At 38.0% G+C, this 15586-nt stretch overlaps 1 protein-coding gene and 1 pseudogene across 2 annotated transcripts in view; one reads left to right on the forward strand and one right to left on the reverse strand.

Annotated features, from left to right (window-relative positions):
• LOC309614065 (WAP four-disulfide core domain protein 5-like) overlaps positions 1-15586 on the forward strand; it is a 94078-nt gene that overhangs the window by 55500 nt on the left and 22992 nt on the right. The gene's annotated exons all lie outside the window — the stretch shown is intronic.
• Positions 1705-9877, reverse strand: LOC309614224 (transcriptional adapter 2-alpha pseudogene; annotated as a pseudogene). The gene is made up of 2 exons: positions 9868-9877; positions 1705-4206 (listed from the first exon to the last, which is right to left on the reverse strand). The product of its transcript is annotated as a transcriptional adapter 2-alpha pseudogene (transcript).

Genomic DNA, 15586 nt, shown 5'->3' on the forward strand with positions numbered 1-15586 from the left:
TCAGACCTACCCTAACAGTTTACCCCTCCCAGCATCAAGCTGGGCTTTTCTTTCATTCTCCCCTAACCCCAAGAAAAACTCTCAAAGGCATGTTTGCCTTGAACGTCTAATGACTAATCAGTATACTTTTCCATTTCACAGGTAGTCTCTGAAATGCCCCAAGAAAGTAACAGGGAAGGTGGAATTTGACATCTGGAATGGCATGATGCCCTTGAAATCACAGTCAGAAGAGAGAAAACACCCATAAAATAAAAGGAAGAAAATATAAATCATCTATAAGGTGGACATCTACAGTGCATACATCCAACATGGCTTCCTCCTTCTTAGAACAGCACCCTGTTTCTTCTGAAGAACTCTTGTTTCTTTGTACCATCAACTTAGGAATCTAATGGGGACTGCTGATTGTGAAAGCCTGACACCCAGTCACAGGAGGGTGTGTGTGTGTGTGTGTGTGTGTGTGTGTGTGTGTGTGTCTCAGGTCTACTGACGTCCTTTATTTGAATAGACACTAAGGGGAAGGGGGAAGTCCCTCCTTTTGGTAAAGGTGGTAGAGATGAGCCTGGGAACTCCAGAAGCTATGGTTCCAGTCTGGGAGGAGGTTAACTGTGTGAGAAAAAGGAAACTAATTCACTTAGAAAATCAGAGAAATGATGGTGAGAGAGGATTCGGAAGGCACAAGCCAGCCCTTCATTCCCCTTTATCTTGAGAGCAGCTCTTCCCACACCCTTCCCCTACTTTGGTTATGACCCAATAAATTGGCTTTCTGTCTAAGCTAGTCTGAGAAGGTATTTTGTCATTGCTACCATAGTTCAGAGTAATAAAAATGAATACCCAGAAGTTGGGTGTTGTCAGGGACAGAACCTGAAGTGTGGAAATGACAATTGAGTTCTGGGTGAGACAGGGATTAAAGCAAACTAATTATTTTATAGTAAGCCAGTTGTTTAAATCTTCACCTTTGTCTCTTTGGACTCAGACCACATGCCCACCAATGCTGAAACATTAAGGAGATATAAACAAATGTCAGAACATTAGAGTCTGCAGGCTACTTTAAAAAAAAAAAAAAAAGCTCACTGCAAAGTAAGCTATACAAACAAAAGAATTGTGTAGAACATACCTATATTCTTTAAAGAATTAAGGCATTAAAATGGAAGCCTGTACTCACCTGCCAGGTGAAAAAGGAGACTATTTACTCTATAGCCTATTACCCTATTAGCCTTTACTCCTATCCAATTTCTTCCCTATCCATCCTCCACAGAGGTAACACTTTCCTGGATTTTCTAATTTTCTGTTAATTCAAGCATCTTGCTCATTTCTAATTGGGTGGTCTATCTTTTTCTTGTTGATCTGTAGAGAAAAGAAACTCTCACACATTACTAGTGAGAGTATATATTCATGCAACCTATTTGAAAGTAAATTTGGATCAGCTAGTAAAATTGAACATGAGCAAAATCTTTTAGTTTTTATCAATCTGATGGGCGAGAAGTGATACATTGCTGAAGTTTTTAGTTAGCATTTCTCTATCATGAATTATTTCAAGCATTTCTTCATATTTTAAAAGCCACTTATATTTCTTTACCTGAAAACTTCATTTCTTTTGCTCATTTTCCTGTATAGTCATTAACCTTTTTCTTCTCAATTTCTAGGCACTCTTTATATATTATAGAGAAAGGTCCTTTGTCTATGATATGGTTTATAAATAAAAAATTTTTTTAAACACTGAAGTCTTTTATTCTGTTTCCCTCAGATCCTAAGAGTTTCCTTTTCATTTGTTACCCCCTAGATGAAGTCTATTAGCAAACTGCATGCATATTTACATCAGTCAAGAAGTGTGAGCAGATACTTCCAACAAAGCATATAATATTTGAATTAGACATTTTGAATGTTGAAAGAATTAAAGAATCAGTCAGCTACTGGAGGTAATTTGTGCGGATTCTGAAGTATTTCTATACAACTTTGTTTCTAACAGAAAAGGGAAAACCCTGACTCTGAGTTTGGCTTCTTATTGTGCAGAAAGATTTGAGGACCAAGTTTCAGATATGGTGGGGTCACTCACCCTCATATCTAGTGAGTTCCATATATGAAGAGGCTTTCCTTTTGTTTTACAAGTAGCTCCTTATTGTAGGCTAGCCGTTCACCATTGAGAAATTAGGGTTTAGGTCTTAATCTAAGCAACACTGAGGTTTATTGCATCACCTCCATCCACAGGGGTCTGGTACCCAGGGAAGCCAAGGGTGAGAACAGGGTGAGCCCAGGACACACATGTTAGCAGAGACAGTGCAGCATGATGAGTTGTGCATCCAACACCCTAAGTGTGCTTTAGTTACCAGAATATTTGACACACCCACAAATTAAGTAGCAAAACATTTTAATCCATTAATTCTAAAAATAACAGAGACATTTTATATCCAGTGCCACCTCCTCAAAAGTCTACTGCAGATTAGACAGCCAGACTGCAAATTACAAAGCCAGACATTAAAGTTGAAGATGCAGTTTGGGACAAGACCATCATGGGGAGATTTCCCTCCTCTTTGCTCATAAACATAAGTTGTCAGCTTAAAAAAATCCTCAGACAGAAAAAGAAAGCTTTCTCTCTATATAACGTCTTTATTTTAAATCTGTTTGTAATGTTTGAAGGCAAAACAGATAATCAGAAAGCCAACCTCCCAAGCAAGTACAAGGATCTGAGCTGGACTCCTGGGACTAAAGACTGGTTTAGTTCTATTTCTACCAACACTGTGATGTGAGGTACCATGGTTCTTGTTTTAGTTACAAGAGGTGTTAGGAATGAATGCCCACACACAATTAATAATAGCTTATCTAGCACATAACTCTGCAGCACAGTACCAACAACAGGAGTATTTTAAAGCAGGGTGGAGAAGAAAGTAGACATTAATACAACTTAAGGTTTCCTTTGTTCTTCCCCTCCTTTTACAAGGAGAATTCAGCTCAGAAACAAAACTCCAGAATGCCCGTACTGTCCTTTGGCCCACCAGGCCCAGAGAGCCTCAGGCTTTAGTGATGTATCCTTCTCAGATGCGGAAATCATAGATTTCCCGTGTTTTGCTCACGTCTATCTTGATGAGTGTTCTTGCCTGTGCCAGTCTCAAGCCTCCTTGCTTGTTACATTCGTTCAGTAGAGCAAATTTGTATTCTAAATAGGCTCCTGGGACCAACCTCACCATCTGACAGATCTCCTTTTGTTTTTCATTCAACATCTCTGTGCCAGGGAGGCCAGTGAGGTTCAAGGGCGGTGCACTTCGTCTACCTGAATTCGAAGCCATTGGTACAGAAGGACTCAGGCCAGATTCAATGTCAGCCTGCCGGCGGAGCCACTGCTGGCAGGCTCTACTGTCCTGGATGTACTGGAGAACCTCTGAGAGCACAGTGCGTTTGAGGCATTCCTCTTCTGGAGTCTTTTTGAGGTGATCCTAGGTTTGGCACTACAAAAATTGGTAATGCCTGCTGTCCTGTATTTCTGGAGCCTCTTGATTTCCCTTCGGAGTTCGAATTCCAATGCATGGCTTTCAATGAACTTGTCATGCTCCACTGGCGCCATTATCCTTGCAAATCGCCTCATTGTTTCATAAAGGTCTTGGACTTCCTTGGGATACAGCCGTTCCATTAACTGAAACTTTCCAAGGTTGATTAATCCATGGTCTCTCATAATTTTTTTTCCCCTTTGTCTCTCCTTTAACCTAGAATGATAGATATCTACAACAGCCATCTTCAGAGTGTGTAAAATGTCTGAGTCATCTTCAACAAAATCAATGTCTCTCAAGTCCCATTCTGCATAATTGTCAAACTCCTCATTGAAATCTGCTCGAACTGGCATGTATCCTGCCATGTCCCAAGAAAGCAAGGAGTCAAAGGCAGGTTGGGGAGGGTCATCTGTAGAGTGAAATGGAATGGCTGTGTCAGCAGTTTTTGCCTCCTCTGCTTGCTTCAGGTTTAGCAGGGTAGATGCGAACAGATGGTTATTGATGAAATGCTTCATGTAGTGCTTCTCACACTCCTCCTTGGTCTTGGTGCACATTTGATCGGCTACATCTTGTCAATTTCCAAAGCCACAGTCCATCACAGCTTCTAAAAGTGCCGTTTCTTCTTGAGCAGTCCAGCTGGGGTCAGGAACAGGAAAATCTGAGGTCATTATTTCATAAGTATGATCACTTTGATGTTTCTTGTACTCAAATCCTCGAGTGAAACATGCTTAAGGAACCCAAACGGTCCATTCCCCAGTTGGCAAAGACTGCTGCTTTGATATTCCTCAGTGTAAGGCTCCTTCAAGGAGATTTCAGAACTGGCCAACACATACAACAAAGCTGACCACCACCCCCCTCACCGCGTCCCCCTCCTCTGCCTAAATAAAAATTTTAACTCATTCTTAGACCTGCACAAAACAGCTCAGGGTGGCACCCTTTCCTCCTTTTATCTAGATATTGCCTCCTGTTGTTTGATTATTTCTGCTCTGGACTTCTGCATTTCTGCTTCATGATATCCTTAAACTGGTGAAATTGGTTCATTATTTTCTTTCAATTCACGTGCCAAAAAAAAAATCTAAATGATACAAAAAGGATCATAGAAAAAAAAAACTTTCTAAATTGAAACAGACACCAGAAAAAGTAGAAAATCTGAATAATATTGTAAACATTCTAGAGATGGAATCAACAGTCAACAATTATTTGACCAAAAAAAAGCATTAGGATCAGATTTCTTCATATGCATATTCTATAAGGCAATCAAGGAACAACTAATTCTAATATGACATAAATGGAAAATAAGATACAATTTCCAGCACGTTTTATGAAGTAAACATAATCTTGATACCAGAACTTAATAAGAATTTATGTCAATTATATCTCAATAAAGCTGTTAAAAAATAAAATTCTCAACAAGGATACTATGAAAGAGGAAGATTCTAAGCCAATCTCAGTCATAGAACATAGATTCATGAACACAAAAAATCCTAAATGAGTCACTTACCACCTGAATGCAGTAATATGCAAAAAGGACAATTTTTTGTGACTAATTTTAATTTATCTGAGCTATCAAAGGTAGTTTAATGCTAGAAACTCAATTAATGTAATTCACCACACTAACAGATTAAAGAAAAAATATAAGCTTAGATACAGAGCAGCATGCAATAAAATTCAAGATGCAGTTGCAATATAAAAATAGCAAATTAGGAATGAAGAATAATTCTTTTAAAGCGATAAAAACTACCCCATAGCAAACATCATACACAAATATGAAAGGTTTTAACCTCTCCTTATAAAATCAGGAACTATTCCCAATTCTGTTCAATATTATTCTGGATACCCTATTCTATAACATCAGACAAGTAGAAGAAATAAAAGGTGCAAGTAAGTATTGGAAAGAAAAAACAAAACTGTCATTATTCAAAGATGATGCAACTGTGTTCAAAAAATTCCAGACAAATCTACAGATAAATTGTTAGAATCAATGAGAGTTTATCATGACAGACACATACAAAGGAAATATACAAAAATCAATGGTACTCTATACATCAACAATACAAATCAGTAAATGAAATTTTAATGATATATATAATTATATAAAATATGAAGAGCTTATGAATAAATGTAATAAATTTTGTGCAGAACCACTACAGAGAAAATTAGAAAACTTTAGTGAGAGACATTTTTTAACACCCTCAAAACAGAAAGGTATACCATGTTCATGGATTGGAAGACTCAATATGATAAGGGTGCCAATTCTCTTCAAACTGATTTTTAGTCTCAATGCAATCAAACCCCCAGAAAGGTTTTTGTAAAATTAAACCAAAAAAAAAAAAAAAGACAATATAATTCTAAAATGCATACAAAAAATGCAAAAGACAAGATAGCCAAGATATTCTTGAAGAAGAATAATTTAATAAGACTTGATATAGGAAATATCAAGGTTTATTTTAAAGCTGTAATAATTATGATAAAGTGGTATTACAACAATGATAGGTATGCAAATGAAACAGAATAGAGAGTCCTAAAACAGATGATTGCACATAATGAGATTATGTTTTTAACTTGGTTATAGTAAACAAATATCACTTTGGTTATATTAAGAAGGCTGCACATCATAATATTAATATACATTCCCTGAGTGGTTGATAGGAGGATACAGGTTAAAAAGGTAGGATAGAAGGAAGGAGAAGGCAAATAAAAACAAATAAATAAATAAATATTGCTTTACCAAAGAACTCATCAAGTCTGATGTGATCCGATTACATTTATAAATATAAATGTCCACGAAATCTTACCAACAGAAAAAAAAGTAGGAGAGTAATATATGTGTTTTGATAACATTTCAGTCGAATATAGAACTCCTGACAATATTTATGTATGAAAAAGGAAAAGGGTTTGAAGGAATACACACTGCTGTGAACATTGGTTACATGATGATGATGGGAGGGGACAAGTATGAGTAGTTTTTCCTTTATATGTATTAGTTTCTAAGTTTTTTACTTGTCACAACTGTCGACAAAACTTCAGTTAACAGTCAAGTTAAGAAGAAAAGAGGGAATTTTATTTGAGCCAAACTGAGGATTATAAACCGGAAGACAGACTCTCAGAAAGCTCTGAGAAACTGTTCCACTTCCACCAACTTCAAGGTGGAAGTTGAAGGCACAGTCATATACATTTTCGAGACAAAGGATCATACATCAAAATGACATACTGATACTTTACACAAAGTTCACCAAGGTTACATAGTCCGGGTAAGCACATAGAAAGAGAGCAGCAAGTCCATGACCCACTACAGAGTTGGGAAAGAGTGCTATTCTTTTAAGAAGTTACACTGCTAGTGTCAAAAGAAAGGGGAAAAAATTATCTTTATGGTCAAGCAGACACTATTATCTTTGAGGAGGTTTGGTTAATGTGTAATGCAGATGCACACTGCATATTAAGGAGGGAGGGAAGAGGCCCAAACGAATGCAGAGAGAGAATTTTATGTTTAATTTTTTCTTGTCCTGCCTGAAAATATGGATTTTATTTCATCACAGCAAAAGTGATCTGAACATACCAAATAAAGAAAATTAAAATTCATAATAAATTAGAATAAAGAACTTAAGCAATCATGTGAGTGGAGAAAGGTTAATTGAGAGTTGTATCTAAAGAAGTGATTATATACATGTAATCACTTTTTAAAAATATTTATTTTATTTATTTATGTATTTTGGCTGCACTGGGTCTTTGTTGCGGCATGTGGGATCTTTTAGCTGCGGCATGTGGGCTTCTTAGTTGCGGCATGTGGATTCTTAGTTGTGGCACACATGTGGGACCTATTTCCCAGACCAGGGATCGAACCTGGGCCCCTTGCATTGGGAGTGCTGAGTCTTACCCACTGGACCACCAGGGAAGTCCCTATATACATGTAATCATTAATGCAAGTGTTAAGAAGAGATGCTTAAATTATGTGTCATAATGTAAAAATATAATAGTGTGTTATTCTGATGCAGTCAAAAGAAATCACTCTAGGTAGTTCAAGCAGAAAAAAGAACTTCAGCTATTGTACAAGCACATTTCACTGTAAGAACCCAAATCAGACGTGAAATCCTGGATGTGAAAGAGTCTGGGAAAAGATAGGCATTTGATTTACAACCCCTGCAGGAAGGCATTCTGGGAGCAGTTGAAATGCTTGTTGATGAAGACACTGCAGGTACCTGCCATACCCCTGCACCCTCCCACACTTACACTTCCAAACATCAGCAAATATTCACCTCCCAGAAGGCAAAGCGCCCACCTTGCGTGGGAGTTGAAGTGAACGGGTCTGAGAACAAGAAAGGTCGGACACAAGCGCTGGGAGATAAAAAAAAAAAAAAAAAAAAAAAAGATAAAAGATAAAAGAAAATGCATCGGGGAAAAAGAATATGGAGTATTTGAGAGAGGTTATTACCTTGAAATGTTAGAGTAATGTCTCTTAGTTGCCATGGCTGATGGCGGAAGCCCTCCTATTTCAGATGAGTACTTAACAAAGAAGTCCACACGTGTATTAAGGAAACTGTCCGTTATTGTAGCAACAGAGGAGGGAGCCCTTGAGCTAAGAAACTAAGGAAACTATTCTAACCTCCAACCCTTACCACTCCAGTAAGATATTCCTTTCAATAACTGGTCCATGAAAATCTACTGATTTTAAAATAAGAAAGAAATTTGGAAATCATAGACCATACAAAAATACTCCTTTTTAAAAAACAGAAATGAGTAGCAAAGCTTAAAAGTATTTAAAACAGGATTTTAAAAATCCCCAGTACAATGTCACCACAAAGCTGAGAAAAACTGATATTCTAAAATAAATGTTTAAAATTAGTAAAGCAAATTAAAGGTATGAGGAACCATCATAAAGCAGAAATACAGAAACTCAAAGAAGAGATAGCAAAATAGCAGGGAGATGTGAAATGGAATCTGAAAGACAGTAGAGAAATTGAAGAAAAGGACAAAAATATTTCATAAATAAGGACTAAGTAAAGTAAGGAAGAAAATGGAAAACATAAGAAAAGCAAAGAACATGAAATAAAAATAAAGAAGTAGCTTAAAAATACAGAGAGAGTCTTAAATATTAAAAAGTCAATGGAGATTCACCAGACACATAAATCAAGTCCCACAAAGAAGAAAATCAAAACAACAAAATAGAAGAATTATTTAAAACTATAATTGAGGAAAATATTTCTGAAATAAAAGATTTGAGTCTACATATTAAAAGCTCACATTGTGATAAACATAAGATGAATGCAAGTAAAATTTTTGGACTTTCAAGATAAAAACAGAAGACTTCAGGAAGCCACCCTCACCCCCAACCCAAAAAACAAAATCTAAAAAAATCAGATTGTATGACAGCAATACTCAATGCCAGAAAATTGTGCAGCAAAACTTAGATACTCAAGGAAAGAAAGTGTGTACAGAGGATTTTTGTACAACTAATTTGTCCTGGATGTAAAAGGCTACAAGAATATATTTCTAAATGTGCAAGAACTCAAGGACTGTTGTTTCTAAGAGCTTTCCTGAGGAATTTATAAGGGACAAGTTTTATCCAACCAAGAAACATTTGTGAGAATTAGCAACATGATTACTGTTGAGTACTGAACATTTTAACTGTGGAACTAAGTCTAAGATGAAGGAATAACTAGTAAATAGTATGCAGATATGATCTGCTGTGAAAATGTAGAAATAGCAACACTTCCATCAAATAGGAGGATAAGGGAGAGTGAAAGTGATCAAAGAGTAAGCTCGATGATTGCTTTATATATAATAGCTTCAAGTCAAAGAATATTTAAAACACATAAGCTTCAACAAAATTAAAAATTTTTGTGCATCAGAGGGCACTATCGGGATAGTGAGATCACCTGCAGAGAGGGAGAAAATATTTGCAAGTCAGGCATCATCTGATAAGGGTCTAGGATCCAGACTATATAAAGAACTCTTAAAACTCAACATTAAAAAGGTGAACAACTCAATTTAAAAATGGGCAAAGAACTTGAAGAGATGTTTCTCTGAAGAAGATATACAAGAGGCCAGTGAGCACAAGAAAAGATATTCAGCATCATTAGTCATTAGGAAGATGCAAATCAAAATCCCAACAAGATACCACTTCATACCGAATAGTGTGACTATAATAAAAAAAATTTAATGGAAAGTGACAAGTGTTGACAAGGAGGTGAAGAAATTGGAACCCTTGTACATTGCTGGTGAGAAGGTAAAATAGTGCAGCCTCTGTGGAAAACAACTTGACAGCTCCTCCAAGAGGTCAGCATAGAATTACCAGATGACTCAGTAGTTCCACTCCCAGATATACACCTAAAAGAACTGAAAACAGGAAGTTCTGGTCCATGACTGAGACATAGGAGTCTCCTGAACTCACCTCCACCCATGGTCATGCAAAGTCTACAGCAACATGCAGAGCAATTCTCCTGAAAGAAATCCAGAAACGAGCTAAGCCAATGCTACATATTGGGCAAGCAAAGAAATACCCACATTGAAAATGGTCTTGGCATACCCTTGGCATATGGGGAGCCACTGAGGACAAAGAAGGCAGCGTGGACAATCACAAAGGTTCAAGAGACAAACAAGAGCTTGGGAGGGTGGATGACAAGTTTCCTCTCCTACATGAGGCCACGCCATCAACACTGGGAGACGTGGCTGTTTTATCAAATGCCCAGAAACCAGTACAGACAGTCAAGGAAAATGAAGTCTCCACACTGGGTCTTGGATATCTGGAAATCCCTTCCCCCTACCGGGCACACCCACTTTCACCGAAATCTCCAGCTCTGACCACCGACCCTCAGCTCTGCTAGTCCTGCCATCTCACCAGGACTCCCAGTGCCTAATTATGTCCCAGAAATATCAGAAAGTTTTGCTGCAACAGTTTACTGGGAGGTCCCTGCTCTTTAAGCATCTCCCCTTTTGGAGTCTGAGATTCAGTCTCCACTGGCAGCCACTTTGTCCCCCTAGATGACACAGTAACCTCTTCCTGTGGTCTCTTTTGAGAAATAAATGATGAGGCAAAACACCCTGAGTCTCCAACATGTTAGAATAATTTACTGGCATGAGCAGTCTCCTCTAGACACTTGCGGTAGGGCCGACTTGGGGGGTGGCAGGAACTTACAGTGCAAAGGGAAGTTTCCTAGACAGACCCCAGTGACCTCATGGCTCTGCTGTCCATGGGCTGGACTCGCTGCCCTGTTCCAAGGAAGCGCCAAGGAAGTCCAAGGCCCCAGGAGGAGACACTTTGAGTGACTACCAGAATGCTGGCCTGGAAGTCAGTCTCAGCTTTGCCCCCAATTTGCTGGGTGAACTCAGGAAAATAGCTCTCCCTCTCTCAGCTTCTGTTTTGGGTTTTGATTTTTATTGAACTTGAAGGGCTCAGATGCAAAGGGCCATACTAGGCCAGGCATTATGAGGTTCTGAATACATCATCTCCTCTACCAAGAATAAAATTAACTCCTCTTGAAAAAATTTCATAAAAAGAAATTATACCTGAATTAAGTTGGCTTTCTAAAATTTAACTTTTGGAGGGTTGGCTTCCTTCTGTGAGTGGAGGTGGGAAACAGAAGCTGAGGGCTGGGAGTGGGCAAACAAGGAAACCCATGTCTCTTTTTGCCCCTGCAGGAAGACACCATCCATGGCTCCACCCCACCCCCATTCTCTGGGGACACGGGAAAGAGTGTGGGCTGGGCTGGGATAGAACCTTGACACCGGGGCAGCTTAAGACCAAGCCAGGGCCAGTGCCTGACCTCCAGGCCTGGCAAATTAAGAGGTACCACAAGTGGTGACCATCATTCATATTTTTAAACATTTTCTATGTTTCAGTCTCTGTACCAAATACACTATATGCATTATCTCCTTTAACCCTATTAACAATCCTCAAGATGGCATTAACTATTTTCCCAGTTCTGCAAACATATTGTTGAGACTTACAGAGGTTAATAACTCCCAGAGAAAAACGTGTTTCTTGATTGGTTCAAGAGGGCACAGTAGAAGGATGATTCCCTCTTTTTTTTTTTTTTTTTTTTTAAGATTTTTAGAAACTTCATGTAATGTCTGAAACATTTATATTTACATATTTCCATACAAATAACCCAATGAAAGTTTAGTATTAGTTGTTTTGTTTGTTTTTTTTTATACTGCATGTTCTTATTAGGCATCAATTTTATACACATCATTGTATACATGTCAATCCCAATCGCCCAATTCAGCACACCACCATCCCCAGCTCACGGCAGTTTTCCCTCCTTGGTGTCCATATGTCCGTTCTCTACATCTGTGTCTCAACTTCTGCCCTGCAAACCGGCTCATCTGTACCATTTTTCTAGGTTCCACATACATGCGTTAATATACCATATTTGTTTTTCTCTTTCTGACTTACTTCACTCTGTATGACAGTCTCTAGATCCATCCACGTCTCTACAAATGACTCAATTTCGTTCCTTTTTATGGCTGAGTAATATTCCATTGTATATATGTACCACAACTTCTTTATCCATTCGTCTGTTGATGGGCATTTAGGTTGCTTCCATGACCTGGCTATTGTAAATAGTGCTGCAATGAACATTCGGGTGCATGTGTCTTTTTGAATTATGGTTTTCTCTGGGTAAATGCCCAGTAGTGGGATTGCTGGGTCATATGGTAATTCTATTTTTAGTTTTTTAAGGAACCTCCATATTGTTCTCCATAGTGGCTGTATCAATTTACATTCCCACCAACAGTGCAAGAGGGTTCCCTTTTCTCCACACCCTCTCCAGCATTTGTTGTTTGTAGATTTTCTGATGATGCCCATTCTAACTGGTGTGAGGTGATACCTCATTGAAGTTTTGATTTGCATTTCTCTAATAATTAGTGATGTTGAGCAGCTTTTCATGTGCATCGTGGCCGTCTGTATGTCTTCTTTGGAGAAATGTCTATTTAGGTCTTCTGCCCATTTTTGGATTGGGTTGTTTGTTTCTTTAATATTGAGCTGCATGAGCTATTTATATATTTTGGAGATTAATCCTTTGTCCGTTGATTCGTTTGCAAATATTTTCTCCCATTCTGAGGGTTGTCTTTTTGTCTTGTCTGTAGTTTCCCTTGCTTTGCAAAAGCTTTTAAGTTTCATTAGGTCCCATTTGTTTATTTTTGGTTTTTTTGCCATTACTCTAGGAGGTGGATCAAAAAAGATCTTGCTGTGATTTATGTCAAAGAGTGTTCTTCCTATGTTTTCCTCTAAGAGTTTTATAGTGTCCAGTCTTACATTTAGGTCTCTAATCCATTTTGAGTTTATTTTTGTGTACGGTGTTAGGGAGTATTCTAATTTCATTCTTTTACATGTAGCTGTCCAGTTTTCCCAGTACCACTTATTGAAGAGACTGTCTTTTCTCCATTGTATATCTTTGCCTCCTTTGTCATAGATTAGTTGACCATAGGTGCTTGGGTTTATCTCTGGGCTTTCTATCTTGTTCCATTGACCTATGTTTCTGTTTTTGTGCCAGTACCATATTGTCTTGATTACTGTAGCTTTGTAGTATAGTCTGAAGTCAGGGAGTCTGATTCCTCCAGCTCCGTTTTTTTCCCTCAAGACTGCTTTGGCTATTCGGGGTCTTTTGCGTCTCCATACAAATTTTAAGATGATTTGTTCTAGCTCCATAAAAAATGCCATTGGTAATTTGATAGGGATTGCATTGAATCTGTAGATTGCTTTGGGTAGTATAGTCATTTTCACAATGTTGATTCTTCCAATCCAAGAACATGGTATATCTCTCCATCTGTTGATATCATCTTTAATTTCTTTCATCAGTGTCTTATAGTTTTCTGCATACAGGTCTTTTGTCTCCCTAGGTAGGTTTATTCCTAGGTATTTTATTCTTTTTGTTGCAATGGTAAATGGGAGTGTTTCCATAATTTCTCTTTCAGATTTTTCATCATTAGTGTATAGGAATGCAGGAGATTTCTGTGCATTAATTTTGTATCCTGCAACTTTACCATATTCATGAATTAGCTCTAGCAGTTTTCTGGTGGCAGTTTTAGGATTCTCTATGTATAGTATCATGTCATCTGCAAACAGTGACAGTGTTACTTCTTCTTTTCCAATTTGTATGCCTTTTATTTCTTTTTCTTCTCTGATTGCCATGGCTACGACTTCCAAAACTATGTTCAATAATAGTGGTGAGAGTGGACATCCTTGTCTCGTTCCTGATCTTAGAGGAAATGCTTTCAGTTTTTCACCATTGAGAATGATGTTTGCTGTGGGTTTGTCATATATGGCCTTTATTATGTTGAGGTAGGTTCCCTCTATGCACACTTTCTGGAGAGTTTTTATCATAAATGGGTGTTGAATTTTGTCAAAAGCTTTTTCTGCATCTATTGAGATGATCATATGGTTTTTCTTCTTCCATTTGTTAATATGGTGTATCACATTGATTGATTTGCATATATTGAAGAATCCTTGCATCCCTGGGATAAATCCCACTTGATCGTAGTGTATGATCCTTTTAATGTGTTCTTGGATTCTGTTTGCTAGTATTTTGTTGAGGATTTTTGCATCTATATTCATGAGTGATATTGGTCTGTAATTTTCTTTTTTTGTAGTGTCTTTGTCTGGTTTTGATATCAGGGTGATGGTGGCCTCATAGAATGAGTTTGGGAGTGTTCCTTCCTCTGCAATTTTTTGGAAGAGTTTGAGAAGGATAGGTGTTAGCTCTTCTCTAAATCTTTGATAGAATTCACCTGTGAAGCCATCTGGTCCTGGACTTGTGTTTGTTGGAAGATTTTTAATCACAGTTTCAATTTCATTACTTGTGATTGGTCTGTTCATATTTTCTGTTTCTTCCTGGTTCAGTCTTGGAAGGTTATACCTTTCTAAGAATCTGTCCATTTCTTCCAGGTTGTCCATTTTATTGGCATAAAGTTGCTTGTAGTAGTCTCTTAGGATGCCTTGTATTTCTGCAGTGTCTGTTGTAACTTCTCCTTTTTCATTTCTGATTTTATTGATTTGAGTCCTCTCCCTCTTTTTCTTTTTCTTTTTTTTTTTTTTTAAAGTATTTGTTTTATTTATTTATTTATTTATGGCTGTGTTGGGTCTTCGTTTCTGTGCGAGGGCTTTCTCTAGTTGTGGCAAGCGGGGGCCACTCTTCATCGCGGTGCGCGGGCCTCTCACTATCGCGGCCTCTCTTGTTGCAGAGCACAGGCTCCAGACGCGCAGGCTCAGTAATTGTGGCTCACTGGCCTAGTTGCTCCGCGGCATGTGGGATCTTCCCAGACCAGGGCTCGAACCCGTGTCCCCTGCATTGGCAGGCGGATTCTCAACCACCACGCCACCAGGGAAGCCCTCCCTCTTTTTCTTGATGAGTCTGGCTAATGGCTTATCAATTTTGTTTATCTTCTCAAAGAACCAGCTTTTAGTTTTGTTGATCTTTGCTATTGTTTTCTTTGTTTCTATTTCATTTATTTCCGCTCTGATCTTTATGATTTCTTTCCTTCTGCTAACTTTGGGTTTTGTTTGTTCTTCTTTCTCTAGTTTCTTTAGGTGTAAGGTTAGATTGTTTACTTGAGATTTTTCTTGTTTCTTTAGGTAGGCTTGTATAGCTATAAACTTCCCTCTTAGAACTGCTTTTGCTGCATCCCATAGGTTTTGGGTCATCGTGTTTTCATTGTCATTTGTCTCTAGGTATTTTTTGATTTCCTCTTTGATTTCTTCAGTGATCTCCTGGTTATTTAGTAACGTATTGTTTAGCCTCCATGTGTTTGTCTTTTTTACATTTTTTTCCCTGTAATTCATTTCTAATCTCATAGCATTGTGGTCAGAAAAGATGCTTGATATGATTTCAATTTTCTTAAATTTACTGAGGCTTGATTTGTGACCCAAGATGTGATCTATCCTGGAAAATGTTCCATGCGCACTTGAGAAGAACGTGTAATCTGCTGTTTTTGGATGGAATGTCCTATAAATATCAATTAAATCTATCTGGTCTATTGTGTCATTTAAAGCTTGTGTTTCCTTATTAATTTTCTGTTTGGATGATCTGTCCATTGGTGTAAGTGAGCTGTTGAAGTCCCCCACTATTATTGTGTTACTGTCGATTTCCTCTTTTATAGCTGTTAGCAGTTGC

This window comes from Balaenoptera borealis (assembly GCF_965194805.1).
Source record: "Balaenoptera borealis genome assembly, chromosome: 16".
NCBI lineage: Eukaryota > Metazoa > Chordata > Mammalia > Artiodactyla > Balaenopteridae > Balaenoptera > Balaenoptera borealis.